The following is a 20,642-nucleotide window of genomic DNA, read 5'->3' as shown; positions in this document are numbered from 1 at the left end:
CGCCCGAATAGGGACTTGAACCCTAGACCCTCAGATTAAAAGTCTGATGCTCTACCGACTGAGCTATCCGGGCTCTAGTCGCATGGCCGCACTGCGACCTTTACTGACTGATGGTGAACATTGCATCCTGCAGATTCTGCACTTTTTCTGCCGTCACCCACTGTGTTCAGCCGATTTTCCTCACACCCGTTTCTCACTCCCATCGCCAAATTCAAACACAATTGATATTCACAAATACGAACCCGTCCACTTCACGCCAAAGCCGGGCCCGCACCCATTAAACACTCAACAATTTTTATTTTTTGAAAGTTTGGGGTCTGCCTGATTGAAAGAAACAAAATTATAACATGTAGCCGTTGTCAATGAATGAACACTCTGTAAAATCCACACTTTACAGCAGCACCGGTGGGTAGAAAATAAATATATTAATGAAAACACAAGACATTTCCCATTAATGGCTTCAATAAATCAATGCGATTTTTGTTACCTAAATAATGGACATTTGTTCAACTGGCTGTTCATTTTAGCCCAGGCCATCATCTCTTGTAAATGACGGACAAATTACCAAGATTCAGCAGAGTGACACATTTACCTGTTGCTTTTATCCTTACACCTTTTCACGAAGTAGGTGCAACGCTTCAGATTCTCCATATCTCTGACATCATCCTTGTATCTCAGCTCACCTGGGGGATTTTCACACACACCCTCACCCAAGCTCCTCCTGTATTTCCTGGGGCATTCTCGGATGCATCCCTCCCGGCTTATGAACTTGTATCACAGCCACTCTCTCAAACGTCCCTCTTTATCAAAATATGATCCAGCCAGTGTCTGAAACACCTCCATATTCACTGCTGATTTGCCAGTACCTTACTCCTATCTAAACTCAGGTGGGAAAGATTCATTAAATGCCTCAGCCATGACCTCTGCCTCCAACTTAAAAAAAATGAAGGCTCGGCTTCCACCGGCTTTTCAGGAAGAGTTGCAAAGACTCGTGACCCTCTGAGAGAAAAAAATTCTCCACATCTGTGTCTTAAAAGAGCGACCCCTAGTTCAAGATTCTCCCACAGGGGGAGACAGCTCTTCCATATCCACCAAGTCAAGGCCCCTCGGGATCTTATATTTTTCAATCAAGGCACCCATTACCCTTATAAACTCCAGTAGATGCAAGCGTAACCTGTCCAAACATTCCTCATAAGACAACACGCCCATTCCAGGTATTAGTCGAGTAAACATTCTCTGAACTGCTTCCAGCGTATTTACAAGTTAAATAAGGAGATCAATGCTGTACACAGTGTTCCAGATGTGGTGCTTCCAGTCCTGTACAACATGGTTCACAGCTAGGTCATACATTATTTGGGCTTCTCCACCTATCTTTTAATTTATTCACGGTATGTGGGATTCACTGGCTAGGCCAGCATTTATGCCCATCACTAACTGCCCTTGAGAAGATGCGGCGAGCTGCCTTCCTGAACCGCAGAATTCCATGCACTGTAGGCACATCCACAGTGCTGTTAGAGAGGGAGTTCCAGGGCTTTGACCCAGCGACAGTGAAGGAACGGCGATGTATTTCCAAGTCAGAATGGTGAGTGGTTGGAGGGTAACTTGCAGTTTCTGGCGTTCCCATGTGTCTGCTGCACCTGTCCCTCTAAGTGGCAGCGGTCGTGCAGGTGGAAGGTGCTGACAATGGACCCTTGATGAGTTCCTTGCCACCATCATGTAGATAATAAACACTGTTGCTACTGTACGTCGGTGGTGGAGGGAGTGAATGTTTACGGATGGGTTGCCAAACGAGCGGGCTGATCCGGCATGGGTGATGTCTAGCTACTTGAGTGTTATGGGAGCTACACTCAGCCAGGGAAGTGGAGGATATTCCATCGCACTCATGGCTTGTGCGTTGATGATGGAGGGCAATATTTGTAAGTCAGGAGGTGAATTGCACGCCGCAGGATTCCTAGCCTTTGACCGACTCTTCTAGTCACTGTGTTTATATGGTTAGTCCAGTTTAGTATCTGATCAATGGTAACCGCCTGGATATTGATAATGGGGGATTCAGCGATGGCTTTGCCACTGAGTGTCAAGGAAAGTTGCTTAAATTCTCCCCTGTTCGAGATGGTCACTGCCTGTCATTTCTGTGGTGCGCATGTCTTGCCACTTATCAGCCCAAGCCTGGATATTATCTGGGACTTCTTATATTTGTACTTAGACTGCTTCAGTACCTGAGAATGCGCGAATGGTGCTGAAAATTGTGTAATCATCAGCGAACATCCCCACTTCTGACACTATGATTGAATGAAGGTGATTGATGAAGCAACTGAAGATGCTTTTGCCGAGGACACTATCCAGACGACGTCCAGCAGTGATGCCCTGCACCTCGGTTTATTTCCTGCCAACTGCAACAACCATCTTCCTTTGTGCTGGAAAAGACTCCAAACAGTACAGGGATTCCCCCTCATTCCCATTGACTCCAGTTTTGTTCGGAAACCATGATGCCACACAATTGATCAAATGCTGACTTGATGTCATTTGCAGCCACTCTCACTTCACATTTGGAGTTTAATTCTTTATCCATTTTTGAATCAAGGCTGTAATGAGGTCTGAATCTGAGTGACCCTGGCGGAACACAGACTGGACGCTAGTGAGCACGTTACTGCTAAGCAAGTGTCGCTTGATAGCACTGTTGATGGCCCCATCCATCACTTTACAAATAATCGAGAGGAGAAGAATGGGGCACTCATTGGTCGGTTTGGATTTGTCCTGCTTTTTGTGGATGGAACACACTTCGGCAAACATCCACATTTTCGTGTAGATGCCAGTATTGTAGCTGCAACGGAACAAAGTGGATTGGGATTTTGCAAGTTCTGGTGCCGAATTCTCTTACCCAATTTTGTCAGCGCCATTAATATTGCACTATCCAATGCCTTCAGACGTATCATATCACATGGAGTGAATCGAATTGGCTGAAAACTGGCCTCTGCAAAGCGGAAGAGCTCTGGAGTTCATCATCCACTCGGCACATCTGGCTCAAGGTGGTTGCTAATTCCACAGCCTTATCCTTTCCAAAGTTGTGCACAGTTATTTCATTATTGGGGATGTGGATATTTGTGGAGCGTCTCCCTCCATTGAGTTGTTTAATTGTCCACCACGTTCACGGCTGAATGTGACGTGGGTGCAGGTCTCAGATCGGATCTGCTGGGATCACTTAGCTTGTCCATCACTTGCTCCTTATTCTTGTTGTAGTTTCACAAGGTTGACACCTCATTTTTAAGTATGCCTGCCTGATTCAGCACGAGGCATATTCTCCTGCACTCTTCGTTGAACTATGGTTGATCCCCTACCTTGGTGGAATTCGTACACTGGGGAATATGCCGGGCCTGAGGATACAGATTGTGCTTGAAAACATTTCAGCTGCTGATGATGGCCCATAGCACCTAATGGTTCCCCACTCTTTGAGCTGCTAGGTATGGAAGCATTCCTCCACGGAATTTGAAATATGCTGGGCATGATCCAGCACAGGGATTGCTATTCATATTTAATAATTTGCGAGAAAATATTATGTTATAAAAGAGGTTTGGCAGATAAATAATGTAATTCCTATAATTGAAAAAGTGAACCAGGACATGCCCAGACAATTATAGACCAGTCAGGTTAAATTCACTGGTGCGAGAAATAATGGAATGCTTACTAATGCTGAACATAGAAAAATATCTAAATATGAGGAATGAAATATTGAGTGGAGAGCATGCTTCCCTACTTACCAACCTAAACATATCCAGAGCATCACAAGCAATGATTTTTCTTCCCATTCCCGCACAGTACCTCAGGGTTTCCTCAGGGACGTCTCCATGACCCATTCCAATTTCTCATTCAGATGCCGACCCTCAGTGGCGTCATACATTCTTTCACATGTACGGTGGTCATCAGCTCCCCCTCAGCATCTCTCTGCGCCCCACAACCATTGACAATTAATCAAACTGCTTATTCATTACTGAATGAAATTAAATGTCCTCCTTATTTTGGCCTCTGCTGCAAGCTCCCCTATCCCAGCTTCTGATACCGCCCTTCTTGCTGGGAAAACTGTGTGAGCTTGAATCAGGCTGTTCATATACTTGATTTCGTATTTGGCCTTCAGGGAAGATTTGGTCTATGTATCTGTGTCACCACTAAAATCGTCTATTTCCACCTCTACCAATTTCCAATGCCCAATACCCCAAATGCTGCAACTCAACTGTTCCTGGAGTTCTGAGCAATGATATTACTTCATCAAGACTTGACTATCCCAATTCACTACTCATCTACCGTCCATTTTCGCGCCTCCGTAAATTTGAAATGATCCAAAGCTCTATTGCCCATGTCCAACAAAATCACCCCCAGAGTCATCAAAACTTGCAATCGCTCACCTAAAGAAATGGCTTAAAGGAAATGTTTTTATTTTCAAAGAAAGGAAAGAACTTTAAATCCACCATAACACCCCATGTCAGTAATTTCCAAAAATTAACAACACCCCCAGCTTTCATTAACTCTGACCTCTTGATTTTAATTTTTCCAACACTGATGGCCGTGCCGTCACACACCTGGGACCAAAGTCTCGAATTCCCTCCCAGAAACCCTTCGCATTTTTTCACTTATTCTGAACGCTCATTCAACCTATCCCTTTGTGCAAGAATTTCACCATTATCCTCAATGCTGTGTGAAAGACGAAAGAGAGGCTTGAACGTTCAAAAACCTTTCACCACATTAGGATATGACAAAGATCTATGCAGGAAACTAAATTATTTGAAGTGTTCTTACTGTAGTAATGTATTAATCACAGCAGCCAATTTACAAACAACAAGTTCACACAAGCAGCAATGTGATCATGATCTGGCGATCTACTTTTCTTCTGTTGATTAATCGATAAATCCAGGACGCCAGACAATCCACCCCTGCTCCCCTTCAACATGGTGCCGTGGCATCATTTGCAGAATTTTCATCAGAAAATGCAAAACCTACTCTTTAAGTGGTGTCAGCGGGTAGACAATCAGCTTGTTGATGGAATTAGGCTTTTCATCAAAAAAATGATTTCACAGGAAGCAGGCATCGGTTAGCTGATGCTGTATTTGATTCCCATCGCTCAATCCCCTTGTGAAGGTGGTGCTGAGTTGTCTTCTTGAACCGCTGAAGTCCCTGTGGTGCACGTGCACCCACAGTGCTGTTAGGGCGGGAGATCCAGCATTTTGACGCAGCGGCAGTGAAGGAAGCGTGTCATAGTAAAAAGTGAACATCCTCTGTGTGACTTGGAAGGGTCCTTGCAGGTGTTGATGGAGTTATCTCTTGCCACTGACAATTCAAAATTTGTCAATGAAAATAACTCACTTTTTACGCTTCAAAACAGAACCATTAGCGACCGTTTCAAACCGTCAAATTACCTGCAAAGTCTCTAAATATATTCGGCAAATATCATAAAATAGGTTATATTTGAAACCATTGAATGAGTTTGAACAGATTAATGAGCTCGACTTGGACGGCAGTTGGGGCTGTGTGTAAATAAAAATTGATAATTTCGAAAATCCCATTGAATTTCACTGAAAACACCGACATCAGAAAAAACCTTCCAATTCAAGTAGGATCAAATCATCGTAGATATATGACGGTTCTACAAGAGATAGGCATTAATTGCTCATGATTTCTGGATTTAGGTCAAAAAAAAAAGCACCCGAACAGGGACGTGAACCCTGGGCCCACAGATTAAAAGTCCGACACTCCAACCACTGAGCTATCCGGGCTTTGATTGCAAATCCCGCCCCACGATATTTACTGCATGACAGCGAACATTGCATCCTTCAGATTCTGTACTTTTTCTGTGGTCATCCAGTGTGTTCGGCGGATTCCCCCCACGTATCCAGTCTCAATAACATGGCTGATTTCAATCACAATGGCTCTTCACAAATCCTCACCGGTCCAGTTCACCCCAAAGTTTGCCCAGCACCCATTAAACGCCCTTCCATTCATTTTGGCATTTTGGCGTGCTACCTCATTCAGATAAGAAAACTAATAATATTCATTTAGGTAATTGCAAACATCTGCACAATATGCAAGGATCCGGCCGGACAGAAAACCCTCCTTAACGCATGGACAGGAAAGTGACTTTGCCGGACGAAACACAATCAAGAGTCCATTCAGCGCGGCTTGTCGATCAATTGGATGATTCACAGGAGAATTAAGAAGTGAACAATAAAAGCGACCGAACAGGGTCTAATTAAACCTGGACCCTCAGTTTACACAGCTGATGCTTTCCCGAGTGCGCGGTCCTGGGTAGCAACCGGAAAATTAAATACGCATTTTCGCTGCTGGCCGTCCAATCAGAACTTCCAAAAGGGTTGCAATAACAGTCGGATTGGAATTTTATCGCCCGACCTCGTGACGGGGGCAGGGTCAGAAAACCGCACCACAGAGCATTCCCCGGACATTCAGCAGCGGGCAAGTGAAGCCACGCCCCATTTTTGTACGGCACAAGGCTGCCGTAAAGAGGTCAGGCAAAGAGGAATTTGAGATCAAATTATCGCCCAATACCAACATCCTATGGGTTACCATTGACCAGAAACTGAACTGGACCAGCCATATAAATGCTGTGGCTACCAGGGCAGGTCAGAGGCTAAGATTCCTGCGAAGAGCAGCTCACCTCCTGACTCCCCAAAACCTGTCCACCATCTACGAATCACAGGCCAGGAGTGTGATGGAATGCTCTCCACTTGCCTGGAAGAGTTCAGCTCCAACAACACTCAAGATGCTTAACAACAACCAGGGCATAGAAGCCAGCTATTTTGGCACCACATCCACCAACATTTGCTCCCACAACCACCGCCGAAAAATGGCCGCAGTGTGTACGATCTACAAGATGCACTGCAGTAATTCAGCAAGGCCCCTTCGATAGCACCTTCCAAACCTGCGACCACTGCCCTCCAGAAGTACAAGGACAACAGACGAATTGGAACACCAACACGTATATGTTCCCCTCCAAGTTACTCTCCATAATGTCTTGGAAATATATCGCCCTTCCATCACTTCGCTGGGTCAAAACCCTGGAACCTTCTTCCAGACACCACATGGATCGCAGCGGTTCAAGAAGGCAGCTCACCACACCTTCTCAAACGCAACCTGGGACGGCCAATGAATGCAGGCCCAGCCAGCAAAGCCCACATCCCGTGAAAAAAAAACAAAATAATACATTAATATCCTTTACAGGCAAGTACTTAAAATGGAGGCAAAATTGGGAGTGGGATAGAAAGGATAATACCCCAAATAAGGAGAGACAGACAACAGGGATATTACGTATATAGTTCTGGATACCTATGTTATTAACCAGCGAGATAAAACAGGGATATGATCCGAGAGAATTAGCTGGGAGTCAGGGCGAGCCTGAGAGAGAACAGATGAATTGAAAGGGATTCTAGACAAGCACAGGAGGCAGAATGGGACAGGGCTATGGTGGGCACAATGTCCCCTTATGGAATGTTGCATTTTGAGAAAGTGATTTTTATTTAGAGCGTTGGATGTGAGGAACACATAAAAGACTGGTTCGTGATGGCCAGCTGCTTCATACAATCATCATCCTTCAATTTCACTAGCCAATTCTTTGGCCAGAAGACATCATTGGTCTTACTCGAATCCAGAAACTAAATTTCCACAAGTGAATAGGTTGGTCAGCGACCTTAAGCTGACACAATAAAAGGTAGAGTAGCAGTATGGACGCTAAGGTTTCTGAATGGCAGGAAACAAAGAGCAGTGGGGAGCTATTGTTTTACATACGAGAGGAATGTAAATAGAATGGGGGTGTGGTGGGCGGACTTGGTCTCATGGTAACATTATTAGAACCCTTGCTCTTCTTTACATGCAGTAACGACTGAGACGTGGATGTGCCAATCTCTAGTACAAAATTTGAGGACGGAAAAAATAGGGCAAATATTGTGAGGACTGCGAGCGGGATAGAGCAAGATTGCAGGAGCTCATAAGTAAATCAGACACAAGTACTTCCATAATACTATCAATGCATTACCCGGCAAGATATCTCCGCTCATCCAATTCTGGTGTTGTGAGGATCTCTGATGCTAATCATTCCAACACTGAACTTCGGCTATGAAGTGCCTAGTCCCATAGCTCTGGTATTCCCTCCCAAATACTCTCCATACCTCATCAGCCCTCTTCAACACCCATCAAAAGGTAACTCTTTGCACAATGTTTTCACAAGCAGCCCTAATTGTCCATTAAAGAAGGACACACGAGTTGGGAGCAGGAGTAGGCCATGCGGCCCCTCGAGCAGCATTTGTCCTTTGATTAAACTATGGCTGTTCTGAATGTGACCTCAAGTAGGAAAGTCGTCCATTCGTCTCACGACGTCAAGGACTCCCAGAGGGCTTTAGGGGCAATCAAGTTAATTCAGAGTTCACTTAACTATCGTAATATTGAAATCGCAGCAGCCAATTTTCACACAGCAAGCTCTCATAAAAAACGACGTGATCATGGCCTGAGGATCCGCTGCTGTTCAGTTGATAGAGGGAGAGACGCAGAGCATCAGGCACAAATCCTGAACTCATACTCAAAATTGTGCCTTGGGATATTTTATGGATATTTAATCAATGAAGACCACACCAAATATAGACATTAAGCTGATTTCATTACATAAAACATAAGCTCACCAGTGGCCATAACATGTAACTTACACTTTACGGAAACGGCCGCTTTAAATTGCCCTTTCAAAACAACGTGATTCCTAACAAAATTTTAATCTGCATTCAGAAAATTTTCGAACATGAATTATCTTTGAAGATATGGTGTCCTGGGTGGAATTGAAACATTTCTTTTATTCAGACGTCAGGAAATTCAGCTTCAAATTCTCGTGAAACACGGGACTGAATGAAAATATGGATTGAAAATCCCGGAACCTCTGCTCAATATATTTCAAAGCACCGACTTCAGAAAAAAAATCTGTTTAAAAAACACCAAAACGAGCCAAACCTTGCAACTTCCTACCATTAGAGCACTCCCTTGCTCAATTCCAAGCGTTAAGCAGTGACCGAACATGGACTTGTATCATAGGCTCCGAAATTAAGCATGTGATGCTCGAACGACTGAGCTTCCCGGGCTCGGGATTAGAACCTGACGCAGTCACCTTCACCGGCAAAAATGGGACATACAGGTTCTACATTCTCTTTGATTTTCAATCATCCACCCTCTTGAGTTTATTTCGCTCACACATCGATTCCCAGTGCCCCAACGGGCTTGCTGCACAAACCCTCTTTGAAAGCACTATCTGCTGCACCCTATTTCCTTGTTAAGGTCTTACTGGGGCTCCGTGAGTGGAAGTAAAAGAGGAAATGTTAATTTAGGGCTAACCGCTGCTTGAAGGTCAATGCAAACAATGCAAATCGAGCAGAAAGAGCTCAGTTTCGTTTAATGTAGTAGATTGAAATGAAAAGAGATGGCAGGAGGCTCGAGCGAAGCAAAAAAATAAAGTTGGTATGTACTGGCTGTGCCGTATGACCTCTTTCTGCGCCATATAGCCCATGGCATTATTTCTGAATCAGGAGAATTACAATTACGTGATTCTGGAGAACTGTATGAAAATGCGAGTCAGAATTGTAATTTAAAAGCAATTCGTAAGCAGGGACTTTAATTTCAAATGCTCAGGTGAAAAACATCTGATGCATTCCGCGCTCGGCTATATATGCTTCTCAATTCTGTTTCAGACCCACATTCACTGCCTGATGTCCTGCACATTCCCCAACTCATTTCCCAGTAGTGCAGCCTGTGCAGCGCATTTCTCTCACACAGCCGCACGTGCTGCCTACCTGAGGAGTCACTTCAGAGAAGGTCAACAGAAATCATTCCGCGACACCCCGGCCACACCCCGACCCCCATCACCCGCAGGGGCCAATGCCGACTGCCCCCATTCCGCCACTTGCAAGCTCTTTGATCATTTCAGTTACACTGGGTTCCGCTGAAAGAAAGTTAAAAAAAATGTTACTTGGGCCAAATTGGCGATTTCAGGTAAGTGAAAACATACGAACATACATGCGAACGAGGAGCAGGAGTAGGCCACTCGGCCCCTCAGGTCTGCTCCATCAATGAATAAGGTAATGGCTTATCTGATTGTAACCTCCCACCTACCCCCGAGACACATTCACACTCTTGTTAATCAAGAACCTATCTGCCTCCGCCTTAAAAATATTCAAGGACTCTGCTTCCACCGCCTTCTGAGGAAGAACGTTCCAAAGACTCACGACTCTTTCAGAGAGAAAAAACTCCTCTAATTTCTGTCTTAAATGAGCGGCCCCAATTACTACGGCCTCCCACAAGAGGAAACATCCTCTCCACGCCCACCCTGTCAAGACATCTCAGGGTTTTAAAAGTTTCAATCAAGTCACCAATGACACTTCGAAATTCCAGCGGATACAGGCCTATCCTGTCCAACCATTCCACATAAGGCATCCCGCCCATTCCATGTATTAGTCGAGCAAATCTTGTCTGAACTGAAACTAATGCATTTACATCTTTCCTTAAATAAGGAGATCATTAAAGTACTGTACACTCCAGAACTGGTCTTGCCAGTTTTGTATAACATGCTGCACAGATAGGCCATTCATTAATGGGACTTCCCCACTTATTCTTCATTCACGCCACGTGAATTTTATATTGTAGGCCAGCATTTATTGCCCATCACTAATTGCCCTTCAGGAGGCGGAGGTGAGCTGCCATCTTGAATCGCAGCAGTCCATGCGCTGTAGACACACCCACAGTGCTGTTAGTGAGGGAGTATCAGGATTGTGACCGACTGACGTCAAGGAACGGCGATATATTTCCAAGCCAGGATGGTGAGTGCCTTGTAGTGGAATTTCCAGGTGCTGGTGTTCCCATGTGTCCCATGTCCTTATCCTTGTAGATGGTAGCGGCCGTGGGTTTCAAATGTACTGTCTAAGGGGCCTTGGTGAATTGCTGCCATGCATCTTGTAGATGGTACAGTCTGCTCCTACTGTGCAGGGTCGTGGAAAGTATACCATCGCAATCAAGAATTGTGCATTGTAGATGGTGAGCAGATTTAGGGAAGTCAGGAGGTGACTTGCTCGTCGCAGGATTCCAAGCCTCTGATCTACTCTTGTAGCCACAGTAATTAAATCGCGAGTCCAGTTCCTTTTCTAGTCAATGGTAACCCACAGGATAATGGTAGCGGGGGATTCGGCAATGGTAAAGCCACTGGATCTCAAGTAAAGCTGCTTCAATTTTCTCCTGGTGAAGAAGATCATTGCCTGGCACTTGTGTGGTGTGAATGTTACTTGCCAGTTCTCAGCCCAACCCTGGACATTGCCCAGCTCTTGTTGCATTTGTGCATGGACTGCTTCAGTTTTCATAGACTCGGGGATAGTGTGAACATTGTGCAGTTGTCAGCGAACATTCTCACTTCTGACCCTTTGATGAAAGGAAGGTAACTGATGAAGCAGCTGAAGATTGTTGGGCCTAGGACACTACCTTGGGGAAGATCTGCAGTGATTCCCTGGAACTGAGATCAGTTCCCACCAACTACCACAACCATCTTCCTTTCTGCTGGGTATAGCTCCAACCGTTGTAGATGTTTCCCCCTGATTCCCATTGGCTCCAGTTTTGCTAAGGCTCATTGATGCTACCCTCGGTGAAAATGATGCCTTGATGTCAATGGCAGTCATTCGCACCTCACATGTGGAGTTTAGCTCATTATCCATGTTTGAGTTAAGGCTGTAATGAGGCCTGTAAAGAAAAGAGTGAGGCTGGGGTAACCCATACAGGGCGTCAGTAAGCAGGTTGTTAAGAAGCAAGTGTAGCTTGATAGCACTTTTGATCACACCTTGCATCATTCACCACCAACACCCCTAACACTCATTTAACTCTGATCTCTAGAGCACACCTGATTTTAATCTTCCCAACTCTGATGGCATTGCCATCACCCACCTCGGCCCAAAGCTCTGAAATTCCCTCCCAAAATCAACCCCCATCCCATCACTTCTTCTGAACGTACATTAAATCTATCATTTTGTGCAAGATTTTCAAAATCCTCTCTAATGCTGTGTGAAAGAAGCAGGAAAGTTTTAAATTTTATCGCACCTTTAACGACATTGGGATATTGCAAACATCTGTTCAGGTAATTAAATTATTTTGACGTGTTCTTACAATAGCAATATAGTAATCACAGCAGTCAATCTACAAACCACTAGCTCACATAAGCAGTCATGTGATCATGATCTGGGAACCTATCGTTCTTCTGTTGATTAATCGAGAACCCCAGGAAACCAGGCATTCCTCCCCTGCTCCTCTTTGACATGGTGCCTTGGGATCTTTTGAAGAATTTTCATCAAATAATGCAACACCCAGTTGCAAAAACTTCAAGTGGTGTAATTGGGTGGAAAATCAGCTTGTCGATGAAAATACGTCTTTTTTGAAATAAAGAGGGTTTCACAGGACTTTGGCATCCGCTAGATGGCCCCCATTTATTGCCAATCACTAATTGCCTTTGAGAAGATGGTGGGGAGTTGTCTTCCAGAACAGCTGCAGCACCTGTGGAGTTGGTGAACAAGTTAGTGTGTGTGGCTTCTGCGGGGAAGTGGTGATGGAGGCGTTGAGGGTTTTGCACATGTTGGTGGAGTTGTCTCTTACAACTGACAATACAAAATGTGTAAAAAATATAACAATCTATTTACAATTCAAAGCAAAATCATTAGCTACTGTTTCACAACATCAGGTTTCCTGAAAATTCTCAAGAGAAATTCAGAAAATATCATGAAATCGATTATATTTGAAATCTATCTGTCATGGAATAAATTGGAACAGATTAATGAGCGTTATTTGGGCGGCAAGGAAGAACACCTTTAATTCGTCGTGTGAGCTGGGGCTTGGTGATCATTTTGAAAAAAAGCCGTTCAATATAACTGAAAACACAGACATCAGAAAATACATTCCATTTCAAATTAGAATCAGCGAATCTGAAAGGGAAGTGTAGCAATTGCTCACAATTTCTCTTATTCAAATAAGAAACAATACTTACAGTTGAACACAGTTCCTGAACAGGGATTTGAACCCTGGACTTTCAGATGAATGCTATCATGCTATAACGACTGAGCTACCCGAGCGCCGTGGACGTTGAATCACAGCGACCTATACTGGCTCAAAGTGAGCATTGCATCCTTCAGGTTGAGTACAAATTTTACAAACCTCTTCAGAAACCAGTCCATTTCACCCCAAAGTCCGGAACGCGCCACAAAACGCTCTTCCACTACTTTTTGTAAATATTGGGGGCTGCCTGATCGAAAGAAAAAAAAATGATGTTCATTTAACAGCTATATTCAGGTAAATGCAAACATGTGCACAATATGCACGGAGCCGGCCGGATAGAAAACCCCCTGCCAGATGAAAAACAATCACAAAGTTCATTCAAACATATCTTGTTGATGTATCACTGAATTGGATGATTCACGTGAGAACTGAGAATTTAACCAAAAAAAACCGTCCGAAAAGGACATTAGGAACTGAACCCTCAGTTTAAACGGCTGATGCTCTGCCGAGTGCGCTCCCCGGGGTAGCAACCGGAATTTTATATTTTAATGTTCACTGGCTGCCATCCAGCCAGAACTCTGGAGGAACTGCAATCACAGTCGGATTAAACATTTTTCGCTCGATCACCGACGGGGGCAATGTGAGAAATCCGAACTGCATCGGGTTCCCCGTACCCTCTGCAGCGGGCAAGTGCATCCTCCGCCCCCGCTTCCACTTCCGCCTCCAACCCCACCCCCTCCTGCTTTTTTACAGCACGAGCTGTGGGAAGTGCAAAGGTGATCCCGTCTGGAGAGAAATTGTGAAGCAAGTCTGCGGGGTTGAGGAGTTGGGGGTGGGCGGAGTTTAGTGAGTTTGGACGTGAGGCCAAAATATTCTGAACAGACCTGGGAAACTGCAGAAGGAAATACACAATTTGGACGATGGGATGTTCGTTCTCAGTCAACAAAGGTGGCGGTGCCTAAGGTCAGTGGGGTCCTGTGTAGCTCAGTGGATAGACCATCGGAAGCTTTTAATATAAGAGAGTAGGGTTCAATTCTTTGCTCCTGCGATGCTTTCAAATCTGAATGATCGATTCTCTTGCAAATCATTCTATCCCCGTGTAATCACTCTCATCTCTTAAGATATTTTAAGGATTTGCGACATGCTGGTTCTATGTGAATGGGAGCGTATTTTCTAATGCGATATTTTGAGATATTTTGAATTGCGTTTTTTTCGAAATAATCAATCACTATTTTCATCCAGCCCAAAGTGACAAGGCTATGCGAAGCTGATCTTCCCTGCTCTCCAAATAAAACTCGTTAATCTCCTTTAATTCCGTCCCTGACATTTAATTTTCAAATGTGATTTACTTCATGAAATTTACTAACTTTATTTTGAAATTTTGCAGCCAACTTGATGTTTTGAAGCGGCCGTTTACAATGGATTTGCTTCAAAGTGAAAATTCAGTGTTATTTTCAGTGACAATATTTCAGTGACAACCAAGAGCTGGAGTAGGCCACTCGGCCCTTCAATTCTCGTCTGCCTTTCAAAAAGGTGATGGCCAATCTGAATACAACCTCCGGCCTACACACATACACTTTCACCCACCCCTTGTTAATCAAGAATATAGCAGCCTTAAAGATATTCAAAGTCTTTGCTTCCACTGCCTTCTGAGGAAGAGAGCGCCAAAGATAATTTCGAAATTACCATTCAATACAATTGAAAACACCGCCATCAGAAAATACTTTCCACGTCACATACAATCAGCATATCGCAAATCTTGGAATTATCTTAAAGGCATGTGCAGGAATTTACGTGAGAATCGATAACTCGCAGTAAAAAGTCAGCGCCCGAATAGGGACTTGAACCCTAGACCCTCAGATTAAAAGTCTGATGCTCTACCGACTGAGCTATCCGGGCCCGCGGCTATTGACCGCACTGCGACCTTTACTGGCTGATGGTGAGCATTGCATCCTGCAGATTCTGCACTTTTTCTGCCGTCACCCACTGTGTTCAGCCGATTTTTCTCACACCCGTTTCTCACTCACATCGCCAAATTCAAACACAATTGATTTTCACAAATACGAACCCGTCCACTTCACGCCAAAGCCGGGCCCGCACCCATTAAACACTCAACAATTTTTTTTTTTTGAAAGTTTGGGGTCTGCCTGATTGAAAGAAACAAAATTATAACATGCAGCCGTTGAATTGGCTTTGCCAATGAATGAACACTCTGTAAAATCAACACTTTACAGCAGCACCGGTGGGTAGAAAATACATTAAAACACAAGACATTTCCCATTAATGGCTTCAATAAATCAATGCCATTTTTGTTTCCTAAATAATGGACATTTGTTCAACTGGCTGTTCATTTTAGCCAAGGCCATCATCTCTTGTAAAGAACGTACACATTTATCTGTTGCTTTTATCCTTACACCCTTTCATGAAGTAGGTGCAACGCTTCAAATTCTCCATATCTCTGACATCATCCTTGAATCTCAGATCACCTGGGGGATTTTCACACACACCCTCACCCAAGTTCCTCCTGTATTTCCTGGGGCATCCTCGGATGCATTCCTCCCGGCTTATGAACTTGTATTACAGCCACTCTCTCAAACGTCCCTCTTTATCAAAATTTGATCCAGCCAGTGTCTGAAACACCTCCAGATTCACTGCTGATTTGCCAGTACCTTCCTCATTTCTAAACTCAGGTGGGAAATATTCATTAAATACCTCAACCATGACCTCGGCCTCCACCTTCAAAATAATGAAGACTCGGCTTCCACGGCTTTTCAGGAAGAGTTCCAAAGGCTCGTGACCCTGAGAGAAAAAAATTCTCCACATCTTTGTCTTATAAGAGCGACCCCTAGTTCAAGATTATCCCACAAGAGGAGACAGCTCCTTCACATCCACCAAGTCATGGACCCTCGGTTATATGTTTATATATATTATATGTTTCAATCAAGGTACCCATTACACTTCTAAACTGCGGTAGATGCAAGCCTAACTGTCCAAACATTCCTAATAAGAAAACACACCCATTCCAGGTACTAGTCCAGTAAACATTCTCTCAACTGCTTGCAGCGTATTTACACATTAAATAAGGAGATCAATGCTGTACACAGTGTTCCAGATGTGGTGTCCCAATTCCTGTACAACATGGTTTACAGGTAGGTCATACATTATTTGGGCTTCTCCACCTATCTTTTAATTTATTCACGGGATGTGGGATTCGCTGGCTAGGCTAGCATTTATGCCCATCACTAACTGCCCTTGAGAAGCTGGTGGCGAACTGCCTTCCTGAACCGCAGAATTCCATGCACTGTAGGCAAATCCACAATGCTGTTAGAGAGGGAGTTCCAGGGCTTTGACCCAGCGACAGTGAAGGAACGGCGATGTATTTCCAAGTCAGAATGGTGAGTGGCTTGGAGTGTAACTTGCAGTTGCTGGCGTTCCCATGTGTCTGCTGCACCTGTCCCTCTAAATGGTAGCGGTCGTGGAGTTGGAAGATACTGACAATGGAGCCTAGATGAGTTCCTGCCGCCATCATGTAGATGGTACATACTGCTGCTACTCTACGTCGGTCGTGGAGGGAGTGAATGTTTATGGATGGGGTGCCAATCAAGCGGGCTGATCTGGCTTGTGTGATGTCAACCTACTTGAGTGTTGTAGGAGCTGCACTCAGCCAGGGAAGTGGAGGACATTCCATCGAACTCATGACTTGTGCCTTGTTGATGTTGGGCAATATTTGGAAGTCAGGAGGTGATTTGCACGCCGCACGATTCCTAGCCTTTGACCTATTCTTCTAGCCACAGTGTTTATATGGTTAGTCCTGTTCAGTATCAATGATAACCGCCTGGTTTTTGATAATGGGGGATTCAGCGATGGCTTTGCCACTGAATGACGAGGAAAGTTGCTTAGATTCTCCCCTGTTCGTGATAGTCATTGCCTGGCACTTGTGTGGTGCGCATGTATTGCCACTTATCAGCCCAAGCCTGGATATTATCTGGGACTTGCTATATTTGTACGTGCATTGCTTCATTGCCTGAGGATGCGCGAATGGTGCTGAAAATTGTGCAATCATCAGCGAATATCCCCATTTTTGACACTATGATTGAATGAAGGTGATTGATAAAGCAACTGAAGATGTTTTAGCCGAGGACATTACCTAGACGACGTCCTGCAGTGATTCCCTGCAACTGAGTAGATTTCCAACCAGCTACCACAACCATCTTCCTTTGTGCTGGAAATGAATCCAAACAGTGGCGGGTTTCCCCCACATTCCCATTGACTCCAGTTTTGTTCGGAAACCATGATGCCACACAATCGGTCAAATGCTGACTTGATGTCAATTGCAGTCACTCTCACTTCACATTTGGAGTTTAGTTCTTTTTCCATGTTTGAATTAAGGCTGTAATGAGGTCTGAACCTGACTGACCCTGGCGGAACACAGACTGGGCGCTATTGAGCACGTTTTTGCGAAGCAAGTGTCGCTTGACAGCATTGTTGTTGGCCCCTACCATGACTTTACAAATGATCGAGAGGAGAAGAATGGGGCACTCATTGGTCGGTTTGGATTTGTACTGCTTTTTTTGGACGGGACACACATCGGCAAACATCCACATTTTCGTGTAGATTCCAGTATTGTAGCTGCAATGGAACAACGTGGATTGGGGTGTTGCAAGTTCTGGAGCCGAATTCTCTTGCCCCATGTTGTCAGCGCCATTAATTTTGCGCTATCCAGTGCCTTCAGCCTTATCATATGACGTGGATCCAATCGAATTGGCTGAAAACTGGCCTCTGCGAAGCGGAAGAGCTCTGGAGTTCATCATCCACTCGGCACTTCTGGCTCAAGGTGGTTGCTAATTCCGCAGCCTCGTCTTTTCAACTGATGCGCACGGCTCTTCCATCATTGGGGATGGGGATATTTGTGGAGCCTCGCCCTCCATTGAGTTGTTTAATTATCCACCACATTCACGGCTGAAAGTGACGGGGCTGCAGGCCTCAGATCTGATCTGCTGGTTGTGGGATCACTTAGCTTGTCCATCACTTGCTCCTTATTCTGGTTGACACGCAAGTAGACCTGAGTTGTAGCTTTACAAGGTTGACACCTCATCTTTAGGTATGCCTGCCTGATTCAGCACGAGGCATATTCTCCTGCACTCTTCGTTAAACTCTGGTTGATCCCCTGCCTTTGTGGAATTCGTAAACTGGGGAATGTGCCGGACCCTGAGGATACAGATTGTGGTTGCAAACATTTCAGCTGCAGATGATGGCCCACAGCGCCTAATGGTTCCCCACTCTTTGAGCTGCTAGGTATAAAAGCATTCCTCCGCGGAATTTGAAATATGCTGGGCATGAACCAGCACAGGGATTGCTATTCATATTTAATAATTTGCGAGAAAATACTACGTTAAAGAAGAGGTTTGGCGGATAAATAATGTAATTCCTATAATTGAAAAAGTGAACCAGGACATGCCCAGACAATTATAGACCAGTCAGGTTAAATTCACTGGTGCGAGAAATAATGGAATGCTTACTAAAGATAAAGATAGAAAAATATCTAAATATGAGGAATGAAATATTGGGTAGAGAGCATGCTTCCCCACTTACCAACCTAAACATATCCAGAGCATAACAAGCAATGATTTTTCATCCCATTCCCGCACAGTGCCTCAGGGTTCCCTGAGGGACGTCTCCATGACCCATTCCAATTTCTCATTCAGATGCTGACCCTCAGTGGCATCATACATTCTATCACATGTACGGTGGTCATCAGCTCCCCCTCAGCATCTCGCTCCGCCTCACAACCATTGACACTTAATCAAACTGCTTATCCATTACTGAATGAGATTAAATGTCCACCTTATTTTGGCCTCTGCTGCAAGCTCCCCGATCCCAGCTTCTAATATCACCCTTCTTGCTGGGAAAACTGTGTGAGCTTGAACCAGGCTGTTCACATACTTGATTTCGTATTTGGCCTTCAGGGAAGATTTGGTCTATGTATCTCTGTCACCACTAAAATCTCCTATTTCCACCACTACCAATTTCCAATGCCCAACACCCCACCTCCTGCAACTCAACTGCTCCTACAGCTCTGAACAATGATATTAATTCATCAAGAATTGACCATCCCAATTCACTACTCATTTACCATTCATTTTCTTGCCTCCGTAAATTTGAAATGATCCAAAGCTCTATTGCCCGTGTCCAACAAAATCACCACTGGTGTCATCAAAACTTGCATTCGCTCACCTTAAAGAAATGCCTTAAAGAAAATGTTTTTATTTTCAAAGAAAGGAAAGAACTTTCAATCCACTATAACTCCCCATGTCAGTAATTTCCAAAAATTAACAACACCCCCAACTTTCATTAACTCTGACCTCTTGATTTTAATTTTTCCAACACTGATAGCCGCGCCGTCACCCACCTGGGACCAAAGTCTGGAATTCCCTCCCAGAAATCCTCCGCATCACTTCACTTATTCTGAACGCTCATTCAACCTATCCCTATGTGCAAGAATTTCACCATTATCCTCAAAGCTGTGCCAAAGACGAAAGAGAGGCTTGAAAGTTCAAAACACCTTTCACCACATTAGATATGACAAAGCTCTATGCAGGAAACTAAATTATTTTGAAGTGTTCCTACTGTAGTAATGTAGTAATCACAGCAGCCAATTTACAAACAACAAGTTCACACAAGCGGCAATGTGATCATGATCTGGGGATCAACTTTTCTTAATCAATAAATCCAGGACGCCAGACAATCCGGCCCTGCTCCCCTTCAACATGGTGCCGTGGCATATCTTGCAGAATTTTCATCAAAAAATGCAACACCCACTCTTTAAGTGGTGTCAGTGGGTGGACAATCAGCTTGTCGATGAAAATAGGCTTTTCAGAAAAAAAATGATTTCACAGGAAGCAGGCATCGGTTAGTTGAACCTGCATTTGATTCCCATCCCTCATTCCCATTGTGAAGGTGGTGCTGAGTTGTCATCTTGAAACGCTGCAGTCCCTGTGGTGCACGTGTACCCACTGTGCTGATAGGGAGGGAGATACAGCATTGTGACGCAGCGTCAGTGAAGGAATGTGTCATAGTAAATAGTGAACATCCTCTGTGTGACTTGGAGGCGGCCTTGCAGGTGTTGATGGAGTTATCTCTTGCCACTGACAATTCAAAATTTGTCAATGAAAATAACTCACTTTTTACGCTTCAAAACAGAACCATTAGCGACCGTTTCAAACCGTCAAATTACCTGCAAAGTCTCTAAATATATTCGGAAAATATCATAAAATAGGTTATATTTGAAATCATTGAATGAGTTGGAACAGATTAATGAGCTCGACTTGGACGGCAGTTGGGGCGGTGTGCAAATAAAAATTGATAATTTCGAAAATGCCATTGAATTTCACTGAAAACACCGACATCAGAATAAAACTTCCAATTCAAACAGGATCAAATCATCGTAGATATATGACGTTTCTACAAGAGATAGGCATTAATTGCTCATGATTTCTGGATTTAGGTCAACAAAAAGCACCCGAACAGTGACTTGAACCCTGGACCCTCAGATTAAAAGTCTGATGCTCTACCGACTGAGCTATCCGGGA

At 44.3% G+C, this 20,642-nt stretch overlaps 3 non-coding genes across 3 annotated transcripts; all 3 read right to left on the bottom strand.

Moving 5' to 3' along the window:
* On the bottom strand, positions 1 to 73 carry trnak-uuu (transfer RNA lysine (anticodon UUU)). Its single transcript has one exon. It is a non-coding gene; the product is annotated as a tRNA-Lys (tRNA).
* A 14,806-nt stretch (positions 74 to 14,879) lies between these two features.
* Positions 14,880 to 14,952, bottom strand: trnak-uuu (transfer RNA lysine (anticodon UUU)). The gene has a single exon. It is a non-coding gene; the product is annotated as a tRNA-Lys (tRNA).
* A 5,617-nt stretch (positions 14,953 to 20,569) lies between these two features.
* Positions 20,570 to 20,642, bottom strand: trnak-uuu (transfer RNA lysine (anticodon UUU)). Its single transcript has one exon. It is a non-coding gene; the product is annotated as a tRNA-Lys (tRNA).

The sequence above is a fragment of the Cetorhinus maximus genome, chromosome 35 (genome assembly GCF_964194155.1).
Source record: "Cetorhinus maximus chromosome 35, sCetMax3.hap1.1, whole genome shotgun sequence".
In the NCBI taxonomy this organism is placed as follows: domain Eukaryota; kingdom Metazoa; phylum Chordata; class Chondrichthyes; order Lamniformes; family Cetorhinidae; genus Cetorhinus; species Cetorhinus maximus.
The sequence above is the reverse complement of the archived record's forward strand: the minus strand, read 5'-3'. Positions and strand labels throughout refer to the sequence as shown.